This window comes from Aotus nancymaae, unplaced genomic scaffold (assembly GCF_030222135.1).
Source record: "Aotus nancymaae isolate 86718 unplaced genomic scaffold, 86718_ANA_hifiasm-v0.15.2.pri h1tg000014l, whole genome shotgun sequence".
In the NCBI taxonomy this organism is placed as follows: domain Eukaryota; kingdom Metazoa; phylum Chordata; class Mammalia; order Primates; family Aotidae; genus Aotus; species Aotus nancymaae.
The window spans coordinates 72296248-72302452 of NW_026988425.1; the positions used below are offsets into that span (position 1 = coordinate 72296248).

The following is a 6205-nucleotide window of genomic DNA, read 5'->3' on the forward strand; positions in this document are numbered from 1 at the left end:
AGCCTTAAGTCAGAAAGACCCATCAGTAATTCTTCAAATATTAATATTTATTAGATCCATAGAGTGTTCCAAAACCTTTGAACATTCAATCTGTGTGAGGCCTAAATTAACGTGTTTGTAAAATAGGAATGACACAGTATTTACAAGATTGTGGTGTTTAAAATTACATGGAGGGGAAGAACTTGGCACAAAGGAGGCACTCAGTAATTGTTCAACCCCTCTCCCATATATGTGGCCTCTGCCTGCCTTTCCATCTCAATCTCAGTTCTCACCCTAATGTTCACTGGCACCACCCTGCTTAAAAGTTAACACTATTCCTGAATGTTGTCAGGTAAATTCTGTCTACCTTCAGTGCTGCTTCTTTAATCTGGAATCTTTCTTCCCTATGCAACTGCTCCCTCGAAAATGAGCTTAACTCACCTTCCCTGTGACGCATTTACAAAGTTAGGATCTCTGGGTTCCTGCAGCCCCTTGTGCATACTTAATAGCTTCTCTCTCTAGCTACAGACCTTTTGACTTTCACAGAAGAGGGCTAGCTTCAAAGGTGTGGGACCTGTGCAGTCACACAAGACTCCATGCTTAAAAGGGCTCCTCATTTGGCTGATGCTCTTCTATCACTGTCTTGAAATTCTTAAGTTTTCAACAGGGGGCTCTATTTTTATTTTGGACTGGGCCCAGCAAATCATCAAGCCAGTCATGTCTGTGGGCTTAATGAGCACGGACTAAATGTTTCTTAACATTAAACCTGACAATTTCTCAGAAAAACTATTAAAGAGAAAATTTTGGTCTTGGAAATGCTATGATCCAAGCATATGACTGGGTCTCAGAGTTAGAACTTTGGTGCTGGGTCTTTTTTCTAGAAGATGCAGCAGTCCTTCTGGGATACCCTCCCAGTCATGCCTCTGAGTCCTTTCCTTTTCTCTATCCCACGGAGATGGTTGGGTCTCTTTAAACAACTAAAACTCAAAAGAAACCTCTACAACTTTTCGTAAAATTATTCAACAAATATTTGCTAGACGCTCCTTTACTATTTACATAGTCATCTAAATTACCCTGCCAGCCTGCTAAAGTCTTTTTTACATGTTTCAAAAACAAGTGTTATTAGAAATGAGAGATAAGTCAGAGATGAGAATTCATTAATAATAACTGTGTAACTGGGAAATGCTTAACATATGTACCATTAAAACTAAATATTGAAACATTTATTGAGCAGCTCCTATGTCTAAGACATTATAAGGCTCTGGAACAATACAGAGATATATAAAATATGAATTCCGTCCTCAGGAGTTTACAGTGCACAAAGGAGACATACACACAGCAAGGTGTAACAAGTCAGATAATCATGAGTGGGGTTAGAAATAGAAGAAAGTAATTCAACTTTCAGATTCAAGTAATGGAACCTCCCTGTTTTGAGCATTAAAAATGCCAAGCCATAGGCTGACAAAGGCAAGGCAGGGGAAAATTCCTAAGCTGTAAAGCTCAGAGTCCATATACTACAATGAGGCATTTAAAACAGTCATACAGAAAGAATGTGGATTTCCTGAGTCTTGTTTGTAGCAGGACTGAGAGAAGTGGATGAACATTCTTAGTGGACACATAACACAATTACTTAGTTTGGCCTTTTCCCGTACTGCTGCTGCTACATATAGTGATTTCATTTGCATTAAAGAGAAATTAAATCTCTTCCCTTAGTGTTGAATTAAGACAGAATAGCATGCCATTGCATCTGATGAAAGAATCCTTACACACAGCTTTATTAGTGCATAGTTAATAGCAATCTTTTATTGCTGCAGTTCCTCCCAAGAGTCAGTATCTGTTAGATTGAATTTAAAAACTCTAACATAGCTGATTGCACAAACAGCCTGAATACTGTTCCAGAGAACCGCACAGAAAACTGAAACCTTCAGAAATTATGCCTGGTATGGGTAGTTGGCTCCTGTGCGTTTTCCTGGCTGCTAAAGAGTATTGTTCAGAGTTCATCAAAATCATAATTTCAGATTCCTACCGGGAAGAATACTATCTGCAAGACATCCATGTATGTGTGGGATGGCCTGAATCACAGCTTTATAATGAGTATCCCAGACAATGTTTTCCCCAAAAAAAGAAACCTTATTTTTCAAAAGATGATCATTAAAAATGGTTATATTTGATGATAGTCATCTGAACTCAGGCACTCTGACCTTGGCATCCATTCCTGTCCTTCGTGTGTTTCTTAACTTGGGAGCCATGGTGCAAGGTTTGTTAGGCTCTTTTTGTCTGGGTGATTAAGAATCTGGGAAATGGTGCTGTTGGAAAAGATGAAAGATTTGTGACAAGTGACGGTGCAGTATTTGGTCCCTTATGGGAAAATTGTAGAGTCTTAAATACTCCTTTGAACTTGAAGTTTCTGTAATTCATCAGATGTAAAATCCTTAAGGAGAAAAAAGAACAAACACTGAATACAAGCAGGAGAGCTAAGTTATTGACTTGGCCTTTGATTGGCCATATGCACTTGAACCAATCATTTTACATTGATTCCTCTGCTTGTTCATTTATAAAGCAAAAGTTCTTTTATCTCTGAGACCCTATCATTTTATGTGTAATGAACATTTAATAATTTCTGACATTTATGGAGCAATATCTAAATGCTAGAAGTTGTTTCAAGTATCTAACATAACTTACTTGATCTCCATAATAACTCCATGACACAGGTACCTTCCTAAGGTTAACTACCATCTTTGGGTCCCTCCTTGAAAATAGAAGAAAATATCAGTACCCATATAGCCAGTAGGTGGTAGAATCAGGATTTGAAACTTGGCAGTTTTGGTTCAGTTTATACTATTAACCACTGTGTCATATTGCCAGATGTAGCCTCCTAAGTAGTCCATTAAAAAGCCCAGTTTCATTCAAAGTGAATATCAATGCCATGATATTACCGTTATTACTTATGTAAATAATATTTATTTAGTATTACACCATTAAACAAGTTCATTAAGCAGCTTCTTTATGCCTAGCATACTGCAAGGCTGTCAGGGAATAAAAACTCATGTTTGTGGCTGGGCATGGTGGCCCACGCCTGTAATCCCAGCACTTTAGGAGGCGAAGGTGGGCAGATCACAAGGTGAGGAGTTCGAGACCAGCCTGGCCAATGTGATGAAACTCCATCTCTACTAAAAATACAAAAAATTAGCCAGGAATGGTGGTGCATACCTGTAATCCCAGCTACTCGGGAGGCTGAGACAGGAGAATTGCTTGAACTCAGGAGGCAGAGGTTATAGTGAGCAGAGATCACACCATTGCACTCCAGCCTGGGTGCCAGAGCAAGACTCCATCTCAAAAACAAAAACAAAACTCATGTTCGCCTCTAATCCTAGCACTTTGGGAGGAGGATTGCTTGAGCCCAGGAGTTCAAGACAAGCTTGGGCAACATGATGAACTCTTGTCTCAACAAAAACACAAAAATTAGCGGGGCATGATGGTGTGTGCCTATAGTCTCAGCTACTTGGGAGTCTGAGGTGAGAGGATCACTTGAACCCAGGAGGAGAAGATTGCAATTAGCTGTAATTGCAGAAACTTATGTTCAAGCTTTAAGAGGCACAGTTGATGAAACAAGGCCCACATATTGAACTAACTAGAGACTATTAGGAAGTACCATTTTGTCAAGAATACAAGTCTAATATGATTTTAGACAAAGGCCTTAATGTAGTGCAATGCTTGGCAAAGGCCTAATGAAAGAAGTAAGATGCTAGCTGATCTTGAAGGGTGGGTACGTTGCATTTAGATTGGCACAGAGTATGGCATTGCACATGGGCTGTGCTACATGAGTGAAGTCATGGAAATGGGACTGACCATAGCAAGGAATCTGAAGATGAATAAATGAATGCTAGGTTTGGTTATAAGCTGGAAGCTGCTCAGGGAGAGTATTGATTGATTAACTTGAGAACCAGAATTGGAAGGCATGGGAATTTGTAGTTTTGAGAAAGTAAATAAGACAAGTAAAAGTCCAAATATGATGTTAGTGGGTTTACATAGTCAAGGATGGGAGGTAGACAGCTATTGTTACATGGACATTATAAGAAGAAGCATTTTATAAACCCATAAACTGTATTAAACAAAGTAAAAATATGGTAGAAAATGAAGAGAAAATGCTGCTGAATATTATTGGAGGAAGGTCACTTGACACCCTTCCACTGAACATTTTTTATAGAGGAGGTTGTTAGAAATCCAGTGGCCAGGGATTACTGGAGAAAAGGGTATAAACAATAAGGACAGGTATAAGAGCATGTGGAATAGGACAGATAAAGGAAGAAGAGAAATGGGACAGGAGTGAAAGACTCAAGAAAGTTTTTGAAAGAGATGACAGGGTGAAACTACACACATATGAAGACAAAATTGGCTGTTAGTGAGTAAAAGCCTGAAGATGCTGGAGAGAAGGATGAGGTCCTAGGAATTGCCCCAAGAGTTGAGGCTGAGATCTGGAGCTTGAGCAGCGGGGCTGGCATTGAAAATGAGAGACATGCTTTTTTGCTGACACTGGAGGAAATTTCAAGGGGAACTATGGGATGCTGAGTAGATCAGATCAGTTACCTTCAAATTTCCCTATTACATTATCAAAAGTGCCTGAGATAAAGAGATTGGGGCTCTAAAAAGACAGCTGGGCACGGTGGCTCAAACCTGTAATTCCCAACCCTTTGGGAGGCCAAGGCAGGCAAACCACTTGAGAATCACTTGAGGTCAGGAGTTCCAGACCAGTCTGGCCAACATGGTGAAACATGGTCTCTACTAACACAAACAAACAAAACAAAACAAAAAACAAAATTAGCTAGACATGGTGGCACATGCCTATAATCCCAGCTACTCAGGAGGCTGAGGCAGGAGAATCACTTGAACCCAGGTGGCAGAGGTTGCAGTGAGCTGAGATCGTGCCACTGCACTTCAGCCTGGGTGACAGAGTGACTCTGTCTCAAAAAAAAAAGACAGGGAACAATTTAGACACTATATTGGGGGTTAGTAAAAAGTAAATGGGAGCATTGCTGACAATGGTAAAGGTCAAATTAAATTAGTATTAAGGAGATAAATCAAGGGAGAGCTATGGGCAGGCTAATGATTAGATGCCTCTTTAAACAGATATTCTTTAAATATTCAGTTTTTTAAATGGAAATGAAGTTGGCCCCAGAATATAACAAGATCAATTTATATTTTAACAATTATGTTAAAAGTTTTATTTGGAAATCTGGATTTTAGTATCACTTAAAAGTTGGTCCTGAGGATGATAGAAAAGGGATGGGACTACAGGAGTTGCCCCAGCAATTGAAAGAGGTTGAACTCTGTGACTTCAGCATGATGGGGGCTCAGCCATCCTGACATCTAGCTAAATTTGTACAGTTGTGTGGCTTCCTCTACCAGAATCATAAAAAGCTCACTTCATGTATTCATTTGATAGCTATGTGAAGGTGATCAGGCAGTGATATGTACTGATAGGGATTCATTTTGCTCCTCCAGTGTAGTTCACCTGCTGTCTTTTGTATGAAAAAGAATTATATGAAACAAAAATGATAATATCATCTGACATGGTGCTCAATTTTTGTTGAGGAAATAGGACAATTATACTTAAAAAGTGAGGTTGGTAAAGGGTCCTAGTTGGAAATATGGACCTTATAATGGAAGTAAATAATGGAAATAATGGAAGCCTTATTTCTACGCTTCACTCAAAGTGGTAAAACCTAATATACCAATAGACTGTGATGTTATATATGTATATCGTAATACTGAGAGTAACTACTAAGAGAACTATACAAATGATATCCTCAAAAATACTAAATAAATCCAAATTTTTTTTTAAGTCCAAGTAGTAACCCACAAGAAGGTAAGGGGCCAGGAGGGGAGTGATAGGGTGGTGGTAGAGAGGTAGTCAGAGAAATGAGAAGTTGAGAATAAACAGAAAACAGGTAACAAAATGGCAGGCTTAAATCCTAAAATACCAAGACTTATTCTAAATGTAAAATTGATCTCAATACAGCAATTAAAAGACAGAAATTGGCAGACTGGATAAGAAAACCTAAGCCAAATATATACTGTCCATCAGAAACTTCCTCCAAACATGACACTGGTAGATGAAACCTGAATGGATGGAAAAGTTATACTATGCAAACATTGATCAGGAATAAAAACAGTAGTATGTGTATATACTGAGCTATATATGTATATATATCAGATCAAGTAGACT

The 6205-nt window shown here is 38.8% G+C and overlaps 1 protein-coding gene across 1 annotated transcript in view; it reads left to right on the forward strand.

The window, feature by feature from the left end:
- The window catches only part of THBS4 (thrombospondin 4), an 88815-nt gene that overhangs the window by 91 nt on the left and 82519 nt on the right, over positions 1-6205 (forward strand). The gene's annotated exons all lie outside the window — the stretch shown is intronic.